The sequence below is a fragment of the Alexandromys fortis genome, unplaced genomic scaffold (genome assembly GCF_014885135.2).
Source record: "Alexandromys fortis isolate MF-2015 unplaced genomic scaffold, M_Fortis_MF-2015_v1.1 scaffold_9, whole genome shotgun sequence".
NCBI classification, from domain to species: domain Eukaryota; kingdom Metazoa; phylum Chordata; class Mammalia; order Rodentia; family Cricetidae; genus Alexandromys; species Alexandromys fortis.
In genome coordinates, this window is record NW_026067892.1 from 13,903,293 (window position 1) to 13,917,176 (window position 13,884).

Genomic DNA, 13,884 nt, shown 5'->3' on the forward strand with positions numbered 1-13,884 from the left:
TATATTTCTGACTAACGTGTTGGCCTGTTTCTTCTAGGTCAAGTCTTTTGGGAAAGTCGAGTTGATTGCACCACTAGCAGTGAACCGAAACAATGTTTCACAAATAAACTCTTCATTATGGACATAATCACTGTGGCCTTACACACCTCTTGGCCTTCAGGAAAACTAGCTTGCTCGTTTGCACGCACTCTGGTCATATATCTCAATGTTCTTTCCACGTCCGTTCACATTAAGGGAACTCATTAGAAGCCGGCTCAGCATCCTTCCCTGTCCTTCCTCTATGACTATGAATAGCTTTCCCAACACCTCAGTTTTCAACTTGTCAACTCTTAGCAAAAACCGTAAACAGACGTCACAGTGTACCCCAGCCTGGGTCTGCTGCCCATCCTTATTGCTGTAAATCCCAGAGAGGACTTGGAACAGGTTGCAAAGAGAGGAAGGAACCTTTTAGCCACTGGTCTTCTAAGGAGCATGGAGCTGTGGGAACTCAGGGGACTCCAATTGGCAGTCTGTTCGGGCTACTGGTGAAATGCCCTTGATCTGCTCTCGGTATTTAACTAGGGTTAGGTTAGTTGGGGTACCATGCTATAGTTGTTTGTTTATTTTTGGGAACTAGCACAATCGTCTGTTCCCTGTCATCCAGAAATGTAAGTTAGTGTCTTGAATTCCAGGGATGGCATGCATGTACAGTCCTGAAGAGGAGGTTTGGAGAGATTCCAAACAGTGACTGCTGGTTCATGTTAAAAATTGGATTCCTTTAGGGGCCTCGGTAGCCCAGCATGATGTCATCAGCTCCATCCATTTGATTCTGTCAGGTCTGAACATGTTTTCTCTCATTTGCAAAAGCTACCAAGCAATGGAAAGGCATGAGACTAAAGGGGAGATGACAAAGAACAGGAAAGGCAGGAGAATAGGGGAAAAGAATAATACAGGGTGGCAGGAGACAAAGCGACCCAAGGACATTGGATGCACATGAAGAAATGAGACAATCAACGCCTTTACTTGAGCTTGGTGTGGAGTCTGTAATCCCAGTACCCAAAAGGTCTCCTCCGCCTTCTTGAGGTAGATCAAGAATTCATGGTCATCCTCAGAGACATAGAAAGTTCAAGACTGACGCGGGTATACATGAGGGTCTGTGTGAAAGGAGGAAAAGAAAGAACGAAGGACAAAAGGGAGGGAGGGAGGAAGGAAAGAAGTTGGTATAATTAATACATGCTAATAAAAAAAAGACACAGACGCTTCTAACACTAAATTTCCACAGAGAACACAGTGATGCTCACACTCAAAACAAACCTCACATTTAAACCTTTATATTACAAACTTTAAAGTAAAGGTGGCGAAATCTTGTCAACTTTTCATTGTGTTTGTTAGCTCGGGCATCACACCATGTGCCACAAGAGACAACACTGGCAAAACTTACTTTGTCAAAACATGAAACTTCATAAATGAATTGTTAAGAAAGTGAGACAGATAGATACAGGTGGGCAGAAATCATCTGCATTTATCCCTTTTGTGGCATCAAGGTAGTAGATGCTTAGGACATAGTCTTGTGTCAACGAAATGAACATGTGTGAAGAACTACTTACCCTGTCTCACTACAAGACATAGGCAGCCGTTTCCTGGGATAGAAAAGACTACCCCGGAGAGGAATTTGATCTACGGGCAGGCTGGGTTCTGCGACCCTGTAATGGGGACACTGATAAATTTTGCATACACAGTGGCAGGTACCCAGAATGGTACATGAGGCCTGGTCTTGTGACAAGACGGGGGTATGATGGCTGCTTTCATGTATCTGTGGTATCATATGGAGGACAGCCTGCCTTGTGTCTGCAGGAGACATTGCTGGAGTCAGTCAGACAAGATTACAAAGAATCAGGGGAACATCTTGGTCTTGAAACATTTGTTCATGTTATCGCTTGTCCCTCTCTTCCCCTGGAGCTCAGCACAGTGATGAATCTTGGTATCTGCTTCCATCTGCTTCTAGAAAACGGTTCTAGTTTCTTTGGGGTTGTGAACTGTAGGCTGGTTATCCTTTGCTTTATGTCTGGTATCCACTTATGAGTGAGTACTTACTATCTTTATTTTTCTGAGTCTGGGTTACCCAACTCAGGATGGTTTTTTGTAGTTCCGTCCATTTGCCTGCAGATTTCAAGATGTCATGGTTTTTGTTTTTGTTTTCTGCTGAGTAGTACTCCATTGTGTAAATGAACCACAGTTTCTGTATCCATTCTTTGGTTGAGGGGCATCTAGGTTGTTTTCAGGTTCTGGCAAGACCATGATGGGGAAACCTACAGAATCAGCTGACCCAAATTTGCAGAAGATCACTGACTCCTGACTGACAACTGGGGAACCTGCATGGGACTGAACCACGCCCCCTGAATACAGGTGACAGTGGTGTGGCTTGGGCAGTCTGTGAGGCCACTGCAGTGGGAGCAGGATCTAACCCTAATGCATGAACTGACTTTGTCGAGCCCATTCTTTATGTAGAGATACCTTGCTCAGCCTAGGCATGGGATGGGGGAAGGACCTTGGTCCTGCTTCAACGAGGGGGTGGGACAAGACTAGTTGACTTGTCAGGGGAGGCCTTAAGCTCTCTTGAGGAGTGGATAGGAGGTGGGGTAGGGGAAAGGATGGAGTAGAAGGAGAGGAGGGAGGGGGGACTGGGATTGGTATGTAAAATGTAAATTTTTTTTTTTTTAAAAAGAAGCAGACTTCTTCAAGTCATTAAGGAATCAAAATGTCTTAAGCACAGCATTGATAGGGTTACATTGGGAACAAGTGAGCTCCCTGTGAGCAGCTTTATGACAGGTAGGATTTTACAGTGGCGTTAGACTCACTACTTCTAAGATGGTCCTGGGCTGTAATGACATTAGGTACAGATATGCATTAATGTAAATGTTGGCCACGTAAAGCAAGCATAGAGGTGACACGCTAATCTGGGAGATTTTATTTTGCTGGTGGGGGCTTTGTAACGTTTTCTGAAACATGGGTCTGCGTTTGCCCTTCCAGCGTCCTCGGGAGACAGGTAGGGAGTACAGAAGCGCACTGTGCTGTTGTAAGCAGGTGGAGAAACTGTGGCCGGAGTACCGAGAGATGCGAGTTTGGCACAGTGGCTTCTGCACAATGTGTGTCTCTCTTGGCTGAGTGTGGAGGCAATGCGCTCAGAGAAGGCTCGTTTTTGTTACAACATGGCTCCTGAAGGCAAGCCAGCAGCTGCTTCATCTGCTGTTCCATTGCATCAACAGCAATCCTTTCCAGGACTGAGGAGAACTTGGCCGTGTTGGACCTACTGAGACATGAGGTGTGCCATGTCAGGCTCCAGTGTCGTGTCTTCCTCCGGTTTGTCGCATGTCGTGTTGGCTCTACATCAACATTCGTCTTTGTTATGAAAATAGTTGCGAAGGTAACTTTATCATGTTTTACAGTGGAAGCAGGGCTTACTGTGGTTTGCAGAAGTTTCTAGGGCCCGGGAGTCAGAGCCAGTCTGAATTTTGGTTTTCATATTGTGGGGGAATAATCTAAAACCAACAGACTCTTCACAAACTCTGACTGACCATGCAAGAATCATACAAATAATCTTTCAGGGAGCCTCCAGCCTTCAATCCACACCTGTTGTGAGGATTTAGGTTTGTGAGACAGAGTCATTATTGCCTCCTCCCCGTGTAGCAGTAACTCTAGTCACAATGGACATGACTGGTCCCTGAGATTGCCATTACAATGGCATGGTGAAGTAGTTCTCTGTCTACTTAGAGAAGAGACAGGAAATTGTACCATTAGAGAAGTCTCTGCTATGCTTCCTCGTACTCAAACTTCTGACTCTAACAATGATCTTTAATTTTCAAATGTGCGATCCAGATGTGCGTTCCAGATGTGCGTTCCAGATGTTCATTCTGGGCTGCACACCTGGAACACACGTCTGGACCGACCATCTGGATTGCACATCTGGAGTGCACATCTGGACTGAACATCTGGGTTACACATCTGGGTTCCAAATGTCTTTTTATGGCAGCAGAAACAGCTAAGAGCTCATGTCTCAAACTACAAGTCTGTCATGCGTGCCCTGCTGTCCGCTCTCACTGGACCCTTTAAGAAGAGCGCATGGGACAGTCTCCTACCAAGACATTGAGAAAAACGGGGTAAGTGTCCTTGGGACACTCTACAGTGTCTGTCTTGAGAGATGACAGCAGGAAAGGCTGTCACTGGAAAGAGCTCCTTAGTGCAACGAAGATGGCAGGGCCCTAACGCAGAAGAGCTAGCCAGCCAGTCTAACTGAAACAGCCCACTCATGGGCAAAAAGGATATCTCAAAAGAAAAGACAGTGCACTTAAGGAAAGCACCCAACTCCTGGCTTCCACATGCACATGTGTGCACATGCACCAACACACACACACACACACCACACATATACACATATTACACGTACACCACACATACAACACATTACATCACACTGCACATACGCACACCGCACATACACACACATCACACACATACATACCACACACATATTGCACACGCATATACACAAATTACATACACATGCACCACATATATACACACATTGCACAATATCCACACATGCGCGCACCTTACACACATACACACACTTTACCCACATACACACCATGCATACACACACATTTCACACACACCACACATACACACACATTTTACACATGCACACACAACACCAATTGCAAGAGCTCTAAGAGTTAGTACACTACCATGTGTTTTGATCTTACATATTTCATGACAAGCAGAATGAAGGGGACCCGTCACAGTATTAGTGATTTCAGAATTTCTTTGGAATATTTTATTAGGATTTGAGATAATATTTAGTTTTGAAAATGAGGGAAAAGTATTACATTTCTGTTTTAACTTTGAGGAGGGTTATAAAAGGCTCTCCTCAGATTATTATAAATGACTACAGTTCTTCATTCAAAAGAAAATTTTAACAGAAAATCCTTGCTATGAGGGCAATGTAGGTGATACTGAAAGAGAAGTATGTAAATCAAATTTAATGATGATTTTTTTTTCCATTTTATAACAGGGGCTAGGGTTACCAGGAGAACGCAGCTCTATGGATCCAATTAGGCTATAATGAAATGCGAGCTTTGAGCTTGCACACCAATTGATTTAGAGCGGGAAATAGTTATAATTACTAGCATGATATTTGGCGCTATGATTATACACTAGGTTTTCCTGATTATTGAAATCATTCTTATTTTCAGAAAGGGATGTACTTAGTCTTAGACAATGTGTTCAGGTTCACAGAGTCTGCCATGTGTCACGGTGTCTTTGGATCTACGGTAGGAGAAAACAATTGTAAATAGATTAAGGGCAGAAGTTCTTGATGAAGAAAAAAATAAATCTGATTACAAATGACTTTGTGTTTTTAATGAGGTTTCGTAATAGACCACACAATATTATCTGCAGGAAAACAAAAATGGTTCATTATAACCAATTCCTGAGAACTCTAATTGGAGCTCTCTCTCTCTCTCTCTCTCTCTCTCTCTCTCTCTCTCTCTCTCTCTCTCTCTCTCTCTCTCTCTCCCCCTGTGTCTCTCGCGGGTGTGGGTATGTGCGTACACGCACACACGCATGCACGCACGCCTAACTGATGGACTTTGCTTGCCACTGTCTCCACCTCTCACCCTGGCTTCCACACTGAACATATAATGTTTTGTGAGTAAAGGCATACATCAAATCAAGATAAAGAGGTGGTAGAGAATAAATGAATAGGGATTTGGTTGGTTGGTTGGTTGGTTGGTAATCACTCTGGAACTAATATACAAGGGTTCCCCCAGCAAAGAGTAAAAATAAAATAAAATAAAATAAAAAGATCCCTGAGCTTTGGGGAGAGATTGTGATGTTGATTTAATTGCAGTTAGGGCTAAGCACTCCTTAGTCTTTTATCTTATGTACATTATGCATATATAGATAATAATTAATAATAATTATTATTATAAAACACAACAACAAAGAAATGGGACATTGTAAGTGCATTTGTCATTCAAAGATGTGGTTCATAGTAAACTTCCCTAGGGAGTGGTTTTTAACTTTTGAGTCAATTAGAAGATGAACAAAAGCCAGACAAGGTGGAACACACCTTTAGTCCCAGCACTTGGGAGTAAGAGGCAGGTGGAATTCTATGAGTTCAAGGCCAGCCTGGTCTACATAGTGAGTTCAGGCTAGTCAAGAAATTTATTCAGTTATTGTTAATAATGTAATAACCCGGTAATCATTCCTAAATTCTGTATGGATGTGTGTGTGTGTGGGGGAGCATGCATGAGTGAACAAACCCCTGTGCACACAGTAAGTTTGCATTCATGTAGAAGGCTGATGTATGCTTTCACTTGAATATGAAATAGGCCCCATAGACACAGTTTTTGAGCAATTAGTCTTTCAGTTAATGGTAATACTTTTGGAAGGTTCTAGAACTGTTAGGAGGTGGAGCCCATCTGGAGAAAGTGGGCTACTGGGGATGGGTCCTTGGGATTGTTTAAATCCCATTGCCAGTGTTACCACCACCACCACTACTGCTTTTGCTTGCTCTCTGCTCCCTGCCTAGTGAGGATATGAGCTGAGATGCTCCATCATTCCTTCCCAGCACGACAAATGAACCAAATAAAATTGTCTTTTTTAAAGTTTTTTTTTAAAGTTTTTTTTTAAAGTTTTTTTTTTTTTGCCAGAGACATCACAGGGATGTAAAAAATAATAAAGTGCCTCTCTCTTGCAGAAAATCTCAGGATGTCTTGTTTTAGTTTGTCATGGCTCATTTATTGGTGCACAGTACCCACAGATGGGCTATTCTTCTAACTTCTTAGGAAGCTTCAGCCATTGGCTCAGGGTCAAAGGAAGAGATAAAGATACACTTCTCTCCCATTGCTGTCTCTCTCTTAAGAAATGAAGAGGTGGAAGCAGGCATTCTCCTGATGGCCAGCAGTCATGGCTGGAACTGCAGAAAAGGTCAAGGGGGCTCCGATATTCTTGCAACAGTATTGCTTCCTAGGTGATCGTTAGCTAGGACCAGGCCACAGCCCAAGGCCAGTGATGGCATGTGAACCATGAGATCAGAAGGACATTAAGTAAACAGAGTTGATATTTGTTTGCCATTAATGTTTTTAATGATACTGTATGTTCTTTCTGACAAACATAGCATAATTGAATTACCCATTGTTAAGTATAAGCATCATTCCATTTCGATGCTGTAAGCCCAGAACATCCCATGTATGCCTCTGATTGGTCACTTAGAGAGGGATTACAAACACAGTGGTTGTATGACCGTCTTAAGGTTCTTGTTTTATACGCCTGAGGTGGCGTTTGGGATCCATCTCGCTACACTGAATCTCTGAAGCTCTTGTTTTGTTTTCTGTTTCTTCTTTTACTTACCTATTATTATTTTTAGATAAGGCCTTACCTACTAGACACTCCAGGCTGCCCTTGAACTAGAAGCAACCCTTCTGCCACAGCCTCCTAAATGCTGAGATTGAGATTACAGGCATGGTATCAAATGCTCTTCTCACTGAAGTTGAACAAGAGATAGAATAGAATAGAATAGAATAGAATAGAATAGAATAGAAAGAATAGAATAGAAATAGAATAGAAAGTACCCTTGCAAAATTTTCCCCAAACATTTATAAGGATCCTTCTATTTGAACTTTCCATGACATTATTATGAGATTTTTAAAATATCATTTCTATTAATTTTATTTATTATTTAACTTTTGAGACCTGTAGCCTCGCGATTCCTAGGTACTCAGGGGCTATCTTGAACTTCAGATCCTCCGGCCTCTGCCCTCTGAGTCCCGGGACTGGTTTACGTCGAGCTAGGGATCGCTCACAGCGCTCAGTGCATAAAGAAAGCGTTCTCAGTTCTATCAACTGAGCCTTGTACTCAAGCTCCTCCGCGGGCCTTTCAAACTTAAGCTTTATTCAGCATAACACCCAGACCCCAGGGAGCGCGTGAAATGCTAGATTAGTTGACAACTCTATCAAACAATCGTTCCTTTGTCACGGAAGTGCAAGCTACAGGAATGGGAAGGAGAAAGAGGCACCTGCGAAGTCCGTGGGCACACATGCTCACCTGTGGAACGCGCCGAGTAAATTACCCTGGCGATTTTTCTTTATACTTCAGACCAAGCACAAGACACCTGACAAACAAGATATCATCTGACAATCAAGGTGTGGCCTTAGGTGTGCTCCCAAGTGAGCAAGTGAGTGGCTGCCACGCCTGTTTTGACAGAAGTGGTAATGAGGACTAGGAATCCATCATGTTCTTCGCTGTTGGTTTTATTTGTCATTCGGGATATAATTATAGTGTTTCTCTTTTCAACAACTCAGGATGTGTCTGGCCAAAGGGAAAAACCAGAACAGTTGGTAAAAAGCCACGGGCCTCACCATCTGTCTCTATCACATTTCCTTGGTTTCAGCTGCAGTAGCTCTATCTGGGAGACTGGCTCCTTTATACAAATAGGTCAGATCTATTGATTTTGGCCAGCAGCTCTAGACTTGGAACAACACATTGACTTTTCTGTTCCTTCTAATTATTTGTGAAATTATTAGCAAGCAATAATGCTAACAATAAAAACAAAACTACTCTTGGGTAGCCTTCCAGAATATCTTTTACAGAAACAAGGGTGGATGTATGTATAAAAACATTTAGAACTCAGCAGGAGGCTTACACATGAAATTCTCCGTTTGCTTAAACACCTTTCTATATCAATGAGTGTAAGTCTTCCAGCTTCTTTTTAAAAGCAGTGACACAGTCTGTATGTGACTCAGATATGTCTTTATGTCTGTCCTCTACTGATGGTTATGCTTTGTTTTTGAAAATGGTAGCTGTTAATGTATTTAGAATAAGTCACACGGTATTTATTTATAAATAAATAAATGCATGTTTAGTGCATGTTTAGAATAAACCTTGTCTTAGCTAGGGCTTCTATTGCTGTGAAGAGACGCCATGACCACGGCAACTCTTATAAAGGAAAACATTTAATTGGGGCTGACTTGCAGTTCAGAGGTTTAGTCCACTGTCATCATGGCAGGAAGCATGGATTCACACAGACATGCATGGAATCATGCAGACAGACATGGTGCTGGAGAGGTAGCTGAGAGTTCTACATTCGGATCCTCAGGCAACAGGAAGTGACACTGTTACACTGTGTCACTGGGTAGTATCTTAAGCATCTGAGATCTCCAAGTCTGCCTCCTAATGACACACCTCCTCCAACAAAGCCACACCTCCTCCAACAAGGCCACATCTCCTAATAGTGCCATTCCCTGTACGTCTTTGGGGGCCCTTTTCTTTCAAACTACCACAAATCTCTAGGTCAAAATGTATATGTGGAGATGACTCGGTACGATGCTTGCTGGACACAGAAGAAAGACCTGAGTTTGATCCCCAGAAGCTGCTTTAAAAGCTGGCGTGGTGGTAAGTGCTTGGTAATCCCAGTGTGGAGGAGGTGGAGACAGGAGGATCTCCCTATCTTACTAATCTAGGCCAGTGAGACTCCCTGTCTCAGATGGATATCTGAGGTCTGAGACTTGAGGTTGACATCTGGCCTACACACACACATACCCATAAGCATCCATGCAAACATGAACTCATACGCACATGAAAGATATGTGTAACAAAATGATCCTTTATTGATGAGAATAAAGCAAAACAGGCCTTTGGGATTTAAGAATGGACAAAGACAGGCAATATTTTCAAAATGATTTTATAAAAATAACCTTGTGGAAGGTTTTCCAGTCTGCCAGTGTGTGTGTGTGTGGTGTGTATGTGTGTGTGTGCACGTGCACACGTGTGTGTGTTTACCTGCCTGTACATTTGCATGTGGAGGATAGAGGTTAACATTAGCTGTCTCTCTCTACCTCTCTTTGCCTTAGTTTTTGAGCCAAGGTCTCTCACCAAATCTGGAGTCCACCCATTTCCCCTCTCCCAGCACCAGGCTTACAGATGCATGCCTCCATGTTTGTCTCTTACATGCGCACTGGAGACTTGAACTCAGGTCCTCACGCTTGCACACAACTGCCTTCCCTGCCGAGCTAGAGCCTTAAGTGACATTTGGTCCTAATAAGGACCCACTGTGATCAATGGCTCTACTAACTACAGAGAGATCTAATAATGACAAAGAAAGAAGGAGCCTCTAGAATCATATTAGAGCTGGTAACGAATACATCTTGTGATCCTGGGCAAAATCCACTTCTGGAACCTCAGCTTTCCCATCTATAAGATATCAGAACATCTCTGAGCCCACTTTTAACGTTCTTCTTATTGATTTGACTATCACCTGGGTTGTCTGGGGGTGCAGTTATGAGTAGAAACTGGTTAAATGTCCAGGCCTTAGCCCTTTAAACCTGAGCCCTTCTGGCAAGGAGCCCAGCCTTTGCCCAGGCCAGCGCTGATGAGAGCAGAGGGGTCAGGAGGACCATTTGTCATAATATTTCCGATGCTGTCTCTGCCATGTGGCCCCAGCTATCTTTCTATCTGCTTCAGAGAGGCTATGAAGCAGCATTCTACTTCATCCAACCCTCAGCATCCTCCAAAGCCAGAAGAAGTGCTTTTAGACATTGCAACAGAATGCTATGCAGATCCTGTGGATCGAGTGGCTCTCCATTCTCTGGTCCGATTTCCCAGTGGGATTTCTGAAGTGAACAACTTGCCATTCACCCCTTAATGTGGCGCAGATAGTCTGACCATTGGCATTTTGAAGGTGTTATCTTATAAATCCTTCTCTTAATTAATGCTTCATATTCCCTCGAGAGTGAACACTCACTGTCTTGAAGACCTCTGTAACCAACTTTCCTATATTTCCGATTTGGTCCAATGTTGCAGAACTATAAGCCCTCAGCATAATAGAGCAGCCAGCGCTAGTCTATCTGACCATGACAAGTGCTAAGTTTGAAAGAACCAAGTCAGAGATGGTTGAAGGTCAGAATGACTTCCAAATCTGTTAGTAAAATCAAAAAGAATCACAGAAAACAACTTTGCTTCAAATAGTAGGAAAAAAAATCTGCCTTCGGGCTATTCTAGTTTAAGTTTTTTTTTAAAGATCTATTTACTTAGGTATTTATTTTATGTGTGTGCCTAAGGGTTTGTGTACATTATATATGAAGTCCCTGAGGAGACCAGAAGAGGGCATTAGGATCTCCCCAGCTGGACTTAGAGGTGATTGTTGAACAGCCAGATGTGGATGCTGTGAACTGAACCCCGGTCCTCCGGAGGAGCAGTGTGCACTCTTAACCACTCAACTGTATCTATAGCCTCTTAAAGAATTATTTGTATTTATGTTTGTATTTGTATTTGTGTGCATGTGTGTGCAAATATGTGCACAAGCCCGAAGAGGGCATCAGATTTTCTGAGACTGGAGTTGCGCACAGTTGTGAGCTGCCCAAGAGATGAAGAAACCAAACTTGGGTCCTCTGGAAGAGCAAGAGATGCTCTTAGCCACTGAGCCCTCACTCTAGCCCCAGAATATTCCATTTTAAACCCTAAGGATTACACTGAGCACGCTCCTAGTAAACCAGGCTTGGCACTCAATTTTCAGTCATTATGAGGCTTAGGACATCTAAGGGTATGATCCGGGAAAGCCTCACGACACTCCGGTTTTCCTCTGAGGGTCAGATTAGCAGGGAAACCAAGCCAAAAGGAAGTAGACATTGCTGTAGTATGAGCTTCTCCTTGCAAAAGCTTGATCTAAGTTCAACTTGGACTTCTCTGGGGATGAATAAAAACACAGATGGGGTCAGTTATGTGGTTCAGATGGTAGAATGCTTGTCAGATGGTAGCATGCGTGAAGTCCTGAGTTCCAGCTCCAGGACCATATAAACTGGGGGAGGCAGCACATACCTGTAATCCAGCACTTAGGAGGCCAAGTGGGAGGGGGGTCAGAAGTTGAAAGTCACTCTTGATACGTGATAGGTTTGAGGCCAGCTTCAATAAATCAAAAGCGAAAACAATACATAAAGACACATAAAACAAGCAAACAAAACCAAACCAAAGACTCAAAGGGTGAAGGAAAGGGCTTACGAGTTACTAAAAGATTTAATAAATTTCTGGAGGCCCCAGAAGTTGAGTTCCTGAAGTGAATTCCTTCAGACAGTAGGCTATGACTCACTGACTTGGGCCATTAAGGCAGCTGACTCACCTGCTCTCGGGTTGGTTGCGAAGAACTGGGTCTGACTGCTGGATATTTCTGTCTCGTTGATTTCAAGTATTAAGCATTTAGTATACTGACACTATGATGTCCTTCTTAGGAAAACTACACATTGCTCATGAACAGATGGGCTTCGGGAGTGAAAACACATTAGTAATGGCTTTTCGTTTCTGATGAAGACACCCTCACTCTGAACATCTTGCCAACTTCTTTACTCACATTGAACTGAGTGGTACTTGGCATGGATTCAGAGTAGAAGTCAAGAGGCTGAAGTTAGCTCTGCATAACCCCAACAGAGAGCCAAGAAGTATCCCAAGACGTCACCTGCAGACCCTGTTTTTAAAACCCCCAAATCCACTGTAGGCCTTGCGTACACTGGGAGTGGAAGTCTTGATGCTTAAAAAAGAGGGGATATTGAAAGCAATCGGTCAAGAGTTTCCTTGGAAATACTGAGGAAGTAAAACCGCCGTGGGGAGTTTCCAGTTCTCTTGTTCTGTGTATTCACTGTGGACATTTTCAGTTAGATGGAAAATGGGTGGAGGGAGTCTGGTGGTCGGCAGTTCAAGGAGTGTTCTGTTCCCGCAGAGGATCCGAATTCAGCTCCCTCAGGTTGGGCAACTCACAACTGCCTGTAACTTCAGTTCTAGGGGAGCTGACTCCCTCTTCTAGACTCTTCAGGTAGCTGCATTCACAAATGCACGTACATATCTACCTAAAAATATGCGCGTACGTGTGCATATGTGCGCACGCGCACACACAATTATAAAATGGTAAAATAAATCACTTGTTAAAAATAGGGCCACGCCTAGCCTCATCCCAGGTGAACTGAATGCAGATCATTAGGGCTGAGAACCGGTGTTAATCGGCTCCTTGGGTGACCGCTCTTCAGACGAGTTTGGAAGCTTAGGAAACACTCAGTAAGATATCAGCCAACTTTAACTTTGCTGAACGGTCCTTCAACGCATCCTGACCCTTCTCTTTATATTTCTCTGTCTAAACTAGAAAAGAATCAAACAGCTGAGCTAGGTTATGGGTGAGAAGTATTGGTCTGAGGTAAGATTTAATGTGGATGGACATTGCTTCCAGTGCACCCAACCTGGACTAACTACTCAAGGTCCGTTTGTTGCTTTTCTTCTGCATGGACACCTCAGAAAGGGCCAGGTCCAGTCATTCATCCTGGAGTTTAGACAGGTTACGTGGCTGGAGTGAACGATGGCTCAGTAGGTATGATGTCTTGTTGATCTTCCAGAGACCTGAGTTGATCCATACCAACACACAGGGCACACACAGAGCACACACACACACACACACACACACACACACACACACACACACACACACACACACACACACCAGTCCTTTGAACAGCTCAAGAGCCTGTTTTTGTCTTTCACTCTGACTTAAAACGGTCTGTAGTCATTGAGAGGAAGGCATCAAGAATGTTAACAGGACCAGCCAACGCTGGCTTCAGGCAAAGACCTCACCTGCTCTGAAAAACCCCCTGAACTGGCTACACAAAAGGAAGGACGCCTACGTCAGGTGAGGGGTGGTGAAAGGGGAGACTTCTCCATACAAGGTGGAATATACGAAGTCAGAACGACCATGGTGCTGCCCCCGTGGAATGCCAGTTCTGGGCAGCTTCTTCAAGCAGCTTACATTTCTTCTCACAATTCCATCTCCGGACAAAAGAGCAACCTCATTCAGAAGACTAAAAATTCAGCCT